We start from the raw sequence: 10,458 nt of genomic DNA, 5'->3' as shown, positions 1-10,458 counted from the left end.
CCTCGATGTCCTATTTCTTATTTATGTCCCCTTTTCTGTTTTTACTGGGAAAGGAGTAAGACAAACAGCATGGATTACCAAGAGGACGTCATCCTTGACCACCATGCAACAGGTAGACACCACAAGAACCCAGAGAGCAGGAAGTACAGGCAGACTGTGGCTGAGGACCAGGTCAGGAATTCTCTGTCTTGTGGTTCACCAGTGGCTGGTTCCTGTTGGTTACAGGAAGAAGAAGGGACTAAGAGTATCTGAGTATATGATATGCAATTTTATGCACAGGGAACTCTGTTGGGCACATTGTGTAGATATCATTTAATCTTCACAACAACCTCGTGAAACAGGTGTTACAATTCCCTTTCTCTAGATTAAAAGGGCGGGGCAAGGCACCCTGTCTCTACTAAAAATACGAAAATTAGCCACAGGAGGCGGTCAGGTAGGGAAGAGGACAGAGTGAGAAAAAAGAGTGCATCTAGTACCTTCCGGCCAACCATTATTTGAATAACTGAGCAGAAGAGGAAGGCTCTGCAGAGGTATGAGGAAGAGGCCAGGTCCACCGGAAGCCAAGGCATGGCAGCTAACATGATTCACCACTGCTGACAGGGAAAGAAGAGGATGGAAACACGTCTGCTGACATTAGCAACAGGAGCGTCTTGGGTGATGACGCTGATTGGGGTGAAGAATGAACAGGAAATGAGGCCATGGGACAGTGGGTATGGACCATTCTTTGGAGAAGTTTACTTGCAAAGGGGATACGAGTGGAGATGACGTGTTAAGGCTGTGTATGTGTGTTGTTTTGTTCTTACTGAACATGACTTGTGCATATTATGGAATCAGTAGAAAAGATCTGAAAGAGCTGGAGATTGAGACAGGAGAATGAAGGGATGATAGACAGTTCTATGTTCCTACCAAGGACTCTTGGCCAAGATGCAAGGCAAGAATGAGAGCCTCACCTTTGATGGGAGAAACAGCAACCCCTGCTATAACAAGAGGCAAGGAGAGGAAAAAGTGAGCCTTTCAGTTGGTGTTGGGAGGAAGAGGCAACTATTGGCTTAAACCCTTCAATTTTTCTGAATCTTAGCAGCTAGGTCAGCCTGAGAGTGAGAGGATCTGAGCAGAAGAGAGTGGGCTGAACACCATGCTTGCATGAGTAAGAAAGTGAGTCAGGCTAGGCACGGTGGCTCATACATGTAATCCCAGCACTTTGGGAGGCCAAGGCAGGAGGATCACCTGAGTTTGGGAGTTTGAGAACAGCCTGACCAACATGGAGAAACCTCGTCTCTACTAAAAATACAAAATTAGCCAGGTGTGGTGGCACATGCTTGTAATCCCAGCTACTCGGGAGGCTGAGGCAGGAGAATCGTTTGAACCCGGGAGGGTTGTGGTGAGCTGAGATTGCGCCATTGCACTCCAGCCTAGGCAACAAGAGCGAAACTCCGTCTCAAAAAAAAAAAAAAAAAAAAAAAAAGAAAGAAAGAAAAGAAAGAGAGTGGACTGGCAAAGCCTAATAGTGTTACCCTGAAGGTCTAGTGGACTATTTGTGGAAAGGAACCAACCTGACTAGGGTCAAAGTGAAATTTGCCTCGTATCCATGGATATAATCTGAAGAAAGGGCACTAGACGTGCACAGATGAACAAGAATCAGTCCTTGCTCTTCAGGGCTGGTAGTCCATTGGAAAATTTCAAGGACACAGGTTGTAGGATAAGGATTAGGTTTGGCTGGGAGTAAAGGAGGTCCCTCCCAAATAAAATAGTTTCTTTCTCTCTCAGAAATAATGTATGTAGTATTCCAGAGCTAGTATGGCACACCACTGTGTTGTGAACCAAGACTTCTGTCTTGTTGCTCTAACATGTATGGCTTCCACTCCCAGGATATCTCATGGTCCTAGGCAGCTGCCATAGCTCCAGCCATTACACTGCTATTCCAACCAAGAGAAATGTGGAAGAGAGAAAGAATTGGCAATGGGTGCATGCCAGCTATCTTTTATAGGGTTTCCTGGAAGCTGTCATCTCACTGGCCAGAACTTTATTATTTTTTTCTGAAATAGAGTCTCATTCTGTCACCCAGGCTGGAGTGCAGTGGCACAATCATGGCTGACTAAAGCCTCGACTTCCCAGGCTCAAGGATCCTCCCACTCCAGCCTCCTGAGCAGCTGGGACTACAGGCTGTGCCACCACACCCAGCTATTTCGTAATTTTTGCAGAGGCAAGGTTTTGCTCTGTTGCCCTGGCTGATCTCAGATTCCTGGGCTCAAGTGATCCTCCAGCCTTGGCCTCCCAAAGTGCTGGGACTACAGGTGTGAGTCACTGCGTCCAGCCCAGAACCGAATCATATTACCATACCTCGCAGTAAGGGAGCCTGGCAAATGTCAGCTTTATTCCATTTAGCAATGTGCCAAACATAACACTTGGGGGAGGGGGACTTAACTACCAAGGAAGTGGGAAGGAGCAGAAATTAGAGATCACTAACTGTCTCTTCCATATAGATAAATTAACAGATGAATGAGGCGAGGCACGGTGGCTCATGCCTGTAATGCCAACACTTTGGGAGGCCTAGGCAGGAGGATCCCTTGAGCCCAGGAATTAGAGACCAGGCTGGACAACATAGGGAGGCCTCGTCTCTACTAAAAACAATTTTTTTAATTAGCTGGGCATGGTGGCACATACCTATAGTCCCAGCTACTTGGGAGGCTGAGGTGGGAGGATTGTTTGAACCTCAGAGGTTGAGACTGCAGTCAGTTGTGATTGTGCCACTGCATTCTAGCCTGGATGACAGAGCAAGACCCCATCTCAACAACAACAACAACAACAACAACAACAACAACAACAACAACGAAACCCAACCAACTAACCAACAAACAGATGAGCACAGAGCAGTGATACAGGCTGAGAACCACGTACAGAAAACGGAGTCATCAGCTCAGCTTGAAGCGGTCAAGAAAAGCTACATGGAACTCAAATGGGGGTTCTTTGGGTGCCATTTACAGAAACCATCAGGCAGACAGTGAATTGTTCCTTCATTATCTATTCTCTCTTTCTTCCATAGAATAGGATTTCAGCTGTCCAACTAAGACCTATATTCCCAGACCGTCTTGCAGCTAGGTGGGGTTATTATTAAGTTTTGGCCAATGAGTTGTGAGCAGAAGTGGTGTATACCATTTCTGAGTCTTGCCCTTCTAAATCCCAAGCATATTCCTCCCTGGTATGTAGGTGTGGTGCTGGGAGCTAGCTTTGATCTTGCAGAGAAAAGCAATACTTTAAGACATGGACTGCTGGGAAACAGAGAGAAAAAGCCTGGTTCCCTGGATGTCCTAGTACCTCGGAGCCCCCAGCCTCCCTGGACTGCCTGCCTACAGATATAATAGGTAAACTATCCTGTTGGAGCTATATTTGGGAGTCTTTTGGGCAGCAGCAGCCGTTTAGCCTATGCTGTAAATAATTTATTACTCAAGCTATTTGAAGGAAAAAAGAAAAGAGGACAATAAAGGGGTACTACGCAACCCAAGCAGTGGAAAATGCTGCCCAGCCTTAGGGAGGAAAAGGAACTAGGAATTGGAGTCTGGGTGGAAACCCACATACACCTTTTCTGACTCTCATCCCTGCTTTGCTCTGCACACCTGCTTCGGTTGTCTGTCCCCTGCAGAACAGCTTTGTCTGATTCTGCACTTACACAGCTCTTAGGGCTGCCCCACCGTTTCCAGTGTATTTGTTATTGTTTTAGACACAGGTCAGCAGTAAGCAGTGGTTTCAATCCCACTTTCAGATTCCTGAGAGGAAGGATCAGATTTGCCTGTCCCGGGTCAGGTGTTCATCCGTGGAGCTGTCAGCTAACTATGAGCAAGACAGTGAGGGTCAAATACTATCAACTGGGGGCTGGGCGTGGTGGCTCGTGCCTGTAATCCCAGAACTTTGGGAGGCTAAGGTGGGCGGATCACCTGAGGTCAGGAATTCAAGACCAGCCTGGCCAACATGGTGAAACCCCCGTCTCTACTAAAAATACAAACATTAGCCAGGCGTGGTGGTGGGCAGCTGTAATCCCAGCTACCCAAGAGGCTGAGGTAGGATAATCGCTTGAACCCAGAAGACGGAGGTTGCAGTGAGCCGAGATGGTGTCACTGGACTCTAGCCTGGGCAACAGAGTGAGACTCCATCTCAAACAACAAAAACAACAAAAACACCTATCAGCTGGCTACCTGGACCCCAACCCATGGAGTGACAGAATTTTTGGACATGGTCATAGCTCTTGGACTGGGAAGGACCTCCTGATATGGTTTGGCTCTGTGTCCCCACCTAAATCTTCTCTCGAATTGTAATCCCCACGTATCGATGGAGGGACCTGGTGGTAGGTGACTGGATCATGGGGGCAGTTTCTCCTGTGCTATTCTCACGATAGTGAGTTCTCAAAAGATTTGATGGTTTATAAGTGGTAGTTCCCTGTGCTCTCTCTCCTGCTGCCTTGTGAAGAAGGTACTTGCTTCTCCTTCTCCTTCCACCTTGACTCTAAGTTTCCTGAGGTTTTCCCAGCCAGGTGGAACTGTGAGTCAATTAAAGCTCTTTTGCTTATAAATTACCAAGTCTCAGGTGGTATGTTTATAGCAGTGTGAGAACAGACTAATGCAACACCCAAAGCATCTACTCTGCAGGGAAAAATCCAACTTCCTTAGTTTGATGTGTAAGGCCTGGTGCAACCTGATTCCACCCCATTTTCTCTCTCACTTGCCTTCCCTACACACTTATCCACTCCCCACAATGAACATACCTTGTCTCCCACAAGACTACAGGTCTCTGCACATGCTGTTGACACTCTGGAATTTTCCTCCTTCTTTTCCGCTTGGTTAGCTTCTATGCATGCTTCAAGAGCCTACTCAAATGTTGCATTCTCTTGAGTAGACAACTTGATTCTAGGTTTCATTTTACTGGAATTTTATCAGCTCAATTGCCATTGTGATAACACTTGTCATCCCTGAGGAGGAAGTAATAGATGTCTCATTAACATGAAATGTGCACAGTAAACTGCTACAGGACGTTCTACTCACCAGAAATTTCTATGAACTGGCATTTCTAAACTATGCAATTGCAATTGATGGCAACACTAGAAGATACAAAGTTGTTTCACAAATCAATTAAAAATAAAGTGAGGTGTGAAAGTGAGAGATGCTTTCTGACCAGACTGCTAGTTGCCCCGTTTTTATTTTATTTTATGTTTTATTTGAGAGGGTCTTGCTCTGTCACCCAGGCTTGGGTGTAGTAGCGCCATCATACATAAAGTCCCAGCTTTAAACTCTTGGGCTCAAACAATCCTCTTGCCTCAGCCTCCTGAGTAGCTGGGACTACAGGCGTATACCACATGTCCAGCTAATTTGTCTATTTCTTTATTTTTGTAGAGACGGAGTCTTGCGATGTCGCCCAGGCTGCCTGACATTTCTAACTAGACTCATCACTGCCTAGCAAAAGGCTACATTTCCCAGCCTTCCTTGCAGCTATTTGTGGCCATAGGAGTAGGTCCATGCCCTAGAATGTGAATAGAAGTGCTAGGTGTGGCTTCTGTGTTTCTTGCTTAAAAGCAAAATTGCATGCCCTCCACTTTTTCTCTTCCACTTCTCCAGGGTGAAGCATGGATGAGGTTATGACTCAGCTTTGACCATGCGGCCAAAGACAACATCCTAGGAACTGTGAGGCAAGGGGATGGGAGGAAGCCATGGCCCTGACTGACCCGATGGAGCTGAGTATTCCGACCAGTCTGGACCACCCACCCCTGGTCTTTTGCTGGAGAAATAAATTAATTGTATCTTCTTTAAACCTCTGAGTAGCTTATCCAGTATCTTATTTACCTCTCATATGTATAATTATATCTTATAATTAAGATTAGCAGCTTAGCAGCTTAGCCAATGCTATGGATACGGATAATTTTATATATATAAATATTAAATAATTTTATATCTATATATGTATAAATAAATTTATATCTATATTATGTATAAATTTATAAATTATTTATACACAAATTTATACATAATATAAACATATTTTATATCTATATTATGTATACATTTATTTATACATAATGTAGATATAAAATTATATCTCATATAATTATATATAATATAAACATATACCTTATATATATAATTATCCATATCCATAGCATTGGCTATGAAATATATGTGTTTCATATATATTTAATATATAGCTGCTAATTAAGATTAGTAGTCTGGCCTCGATGGCTCACAACTGTAATCCCAGCACTTTGGGAGGTTGAGGAGGGTGGATGGCTTGAGCCCAGGAGTTCAAGACTAGCCTGGACAACATGGTGAGACGCCATCTCTATGAAAAATACAAAAATTAGCTGGGTGTGGTGGCCCGCACCTGTAATTCCAGCTACTCAGGAGGCTGAGGTGGAAGGATCATTTGAGCCTGGGAGGTTGAGGCTTCAGTGAGCTGTGATCGCACCACTGCACTCCAGTGTGGGTGACAGAGTGAGACTCAGTCTCCAAAAAAAAAAAAAAAAAAAAATTTAGCAGCTTAGCCATAGCAGCTTAGTCAATGCTATAAATATGAATTATATATATCATTTATATATAATTATATGCAATTAATATAAAAATATCATACATAATTATATATATGAAATATAAGTATATAATTATCCATACCCATAGCATTGGCTAAGCTGCTATGACAAATATACATACATATATACACATGTATAATGTGTATATCTATACATATATACTACATAATGTCTAATAGCATATATGTGTATACGTATGCACACATATTTGTTGTAGCAGCTTAGTCAATTTTTTTTTTTTTTGAGTTGGACTCTCGCTCTATTGCCCAGGCTGGAGTGCAATGGCATGATCTTCAGCTCACTGCAACCTCTGCCTCCTGGGTTCAAGCAATTATCCTGCCTCAGCCTCCCAAGTAGCTGGTATTACAGGTGTCCGCCACCACACCCAGCTAATTTTTATATTTTTAGTAGGGGTGGGGTTTCACCATATTGGCCAGTCTGGTCTCTTGGCCAGGCTGGTCTCGAACTCCTGACCTCATGATCTGCCTGCCTCAGCCTCCCACAGTGCTGGGATTACAGGCGTGAACCACCGCGCCCGGCTGCCAACGTTTTAACATAGCAGCTTAGCCCTTTCCTAGGCAGAGCAAGCCATGCAATTCTCTGGAACAGAGGTGAAATCTCTGTCATCTTTTCATTTCCAGCCCCCGGATAGCCCCTTACAAATAACGAATGTTCAATAAACCTCTGCTGATTGAATGTGTGCCTGAACTGACAAGAACTAAGGCAGTAAAACATGAGTTGGGCCAAATATGAAGGGCCTGGGATGTACCAGTTAGGAATTTGGACTTTGCTCTTGCCCACACACATTTTGGTGCCATCAAAGGTGTAGGGAAAAAGAACGTCACCTTTTTAGGCTTCTCTGAATAGTGTTGGCTGGGGTGACACCTGCTGGCAAATTGAAATACTGCAGCCTCAATCCGTCTCCGCCAGAGATCGAGGAAGCCGTTGTTAAATATTGTTAAGTTACAAATAGGAGGTGCTGAGGAAAATATGGTGAATAGCAATAGTTTGGAAATACTCTGGGCTAGTCATGGTAATGGGTGCCATAGTGGGGATGCAGAAACCTTTTGACGTAGTTCTGTGATGGTGAGTTTCAGAGTTTGGTTTTGTTTAGAGATGGTCTCTGTCCTTTGATCTTGATAAGCTGTAAAATGCCTCTCCCACCTTTTCCTCTTCCTGGAATTGATTCTTCGTTATCTATTTGCATAGCTTTTGATTTTTCTCATTTCTGCCAAAGGGGTTAATAACCATGACAATGTTATTTGAGTCAACTTGTGAATTTGATTAAAAACAATGCAAAAAAAGAACTACCACCCAAAAACCAACCAACAACGCCCCCCTCCGCCCCCGCAACACTTATGAAAACAGAGCAGTTGGGCTGGGTGCAGTGGCTTATGCCTGTAATCCCAGCACTTTGGGAGGCTGAGGTGAGAGGATCACTTGAGCCCAGGAGTTTGAGACCAGCCTGGGCAACATAATGAGACCCCATCTCTATTTTAAAAAGAAAAGAAAGAAAGAAAAAGAAAGCTGAGCAGTCTTCCCAGGTGAGACAGTGCATCAGTGCTCCTTGGCTGGGCCCACTGGGGGAGATTTTTCTCTCTTCTCATTTTTGAGAGACAACAAGATGTGCTATTCCTAAACACCAGTGTGATCACCCCTAAGGCCTGTGCAGCTGCTGCAATGATCATTTGCCCTTTTGCTTTGGCCTCCCGAAAACTTGGAGAGAATCCTAGTCGTCTTCCAGCAACTGTAGAAAACTGTGCTTTTCCCAGCCTGGGCAACATGGCAAAACCCCGTCTCTACTAAAATACAAAAAATTAGCAGGGTGTGGTGGTGCGTGTCTGTAATCCCAGCTACTCCGGATGCTGAGGCAGGAGAATCGCTTGAACCCGGGAAAGAGAGGTTGCAGTGAGCCAAGATCATGCCACTGCACTCCAGCCTGGAGACAGAGCGAGACTGCCTCAAAAAAAGAAAAAAAAAAAAAAAAAAAAAAAGACTGTGTTTTGCTCAGTGCTAAAGACATAACCTGGCTTTAAATTTTTTTCTTCTCTCATTTTGCCCAATCCATTTAGTATTTTTGTAAGCCATCTGAAATCCCGAATACATTAGGACCAAACACTAGAACAAGCGGCCCAAGTAGTGCCTTGGTGGTGGGGCTGGGGAGTCGTAGAAGTGAGGGGAAGAAGCCAGGCGCGGTGGCTCACACCTGTAGTCCTAGCACTTTGGGAGGCTCAGGCAGGTGGATCACCTGAGATCCAGAGTTCAAGACCAGCCTGACCAACATGGTAAAACCTCGTCTGTACTAAAAATACAAAAATTAGCCGTGCGTGGTGGTGGGCGTCTGTAATCCCAGCTACTCCGGAGGCTAAGGCAGTAGAATCCCTTGAACTCAGTGAGAGACAGGACTAGCTGGATTTCCTAGGCTGACTAAGAATCCCTAAGCCTAGCGGCGAAGGTGATGCTTCCACCTTTAAACACTGGGCTTGCAACTTAGCTCACACCCGACCAATCAGGTAGTAAAGAGAGCTCACTAAAATGCTAATTAGTAAAAACAGGAGGTAAAGAAATAGCCAATCATCTACTGCCTGAGAGCACAGTGGGAGGGACAATGATGGGAATATAAACCCAGGCATTGGAACCAGCAAGGGCTACCCTCTTTGGGTCCCCTCCCTTTGTATGGGAGCTCTGTTTTCACTCTATTACATCTTGCAACTGCACTCTCTTCTGGTCCGTGTTTGTTAGGGCTCAAGCTGAGCTTTTGCTCTCCGTCCACCACTGCCGTTTGCCACCATCACAGACCCCCCGCTGACTTCCATCCCTCCGGATCCGGCAGGATGTCCCTGGTGCTCCTGATCCAGCGAGGTGCCCATTGCCGCTCCCGATCAGGCTAAAGGCTTGCCATTGTTTCTGCATGGCTAAGTTCCTGGGTTCGTCCTAATCAAGCTGAACACTAGTCACTGGGTTCCACGGTTCTCTTCTGTGACCCCAGGGCTTCTAATAGAGCCATAACACTTACCGCATGGCTCAAGATTCCATTCCTTGGAATCCATGAGGCCAAGAACCCCAAGTCAGAGAACATGAGGCTTGCCACCATCTTGGAAGTGGGTTGCCGCCATTTTGGAAGTGGCCCACCACCATCTTGGAAGTGGGCTGCCGCCATTTTGGAAGTGTCCGGCCACCATCTTGGGAGCTCTGGGAGCAAGGACTCCCGGTAACACCAGGAGGCGGAGGTTGCAGTGAGCCAAGATCGTGCCATGCACTCCAGCCTGGGCAACAAGAGTGAAACTCCATCTCAAAAAAAAAAAAAAAAAAGAAAGAAGTGAGGGGAAGACAGATCTGAATGAGGGACGGAGGTTAGGAAAGGGCCCATACGTGGGGAAGTGGGGCTTGATTAAGCATTGAAGGGTGACACTGATGGCAAATAATGCAAGGTGGGCTCACTCCCATCAACTCTGGCACCCTTTTCTGATAACACTTCTCCTGGCCTCTTTAAATGACAAGGCCTGTCCCTTGAGTTCATTTTTAAAATACCTGGTGATAGCCTGGGCAACATAGCGAGACCCTGTCTCTACAAACAATGAAGAAATTAGCCAGGCATGGTGGCTCACACCTGTAATCCCAGCTACTCGGGAGGCTGAGGTGAGAGGATCACCTGAGCCCAGGAGTTTGAGGCTGGAGTGAGCTATGATTGCACCACTGCACTCCAGCTTGGTGGACAGAGCAAGACCCTGTCTCAAAAACAAAATCTCCCAGCTATAGATCCATGGCTTAGTCCTATGGGGAATGTGGCAGCCAACCTCTAAGATGGCACCCTGTGGAGAGTGGTAGCCTGCCTCTGGGTTGGCACCCTCCAAGGAGACACTCTCACCTCCTGGTTTTGTCTGTTTGTG

The 10,458-nt window shown here is 45.6% G+C and overlaps 1 long non-coding RNA gene across 1 annotated transcript; it reads right to left on the bottom strand.

Moving 5' to 3' along the window:
• Positions 1 to 77: 77 nt before the first annotated feature.
• On the bottom strand, positions 78 to 9,893 carry LOC141406916 (uncharacterized). Its single transcript, XR_012417184.1, has 4 exons — positions 9,585 to 9,893; positions 7,633 to 7,796; positions 4,757 to 4,960; positions 78 to 212 (listed from the first exon to the last, which is right to left on the bottom strand). It is a non-coding gene; the product is annotated as an uncharacterized lncRNA (long non-coding RNA).
• Between the last annotated feature and the right edge of the window lie 565 nt (positions 9,894 to 10,458).

This window comes from Macaca fascicularis, chromosome 8, assembly GCF_037993035.2.
Source record: "Macaca fascicularis isolate 582-1 chromosome 8, T2T-MFA8v1.1".
Taxonomy (NCBI): domain Eukaryota; kingdom Metazoa; phylum Chordata; class Mammalia; order Primates; family Cercopithecidae; genus Macaca; species Macaca fascicularis.
Note: the sequence above shows the minus strand (reverse complement) of the source record. Positions and strands in the feature narration are given on the sequence as shown.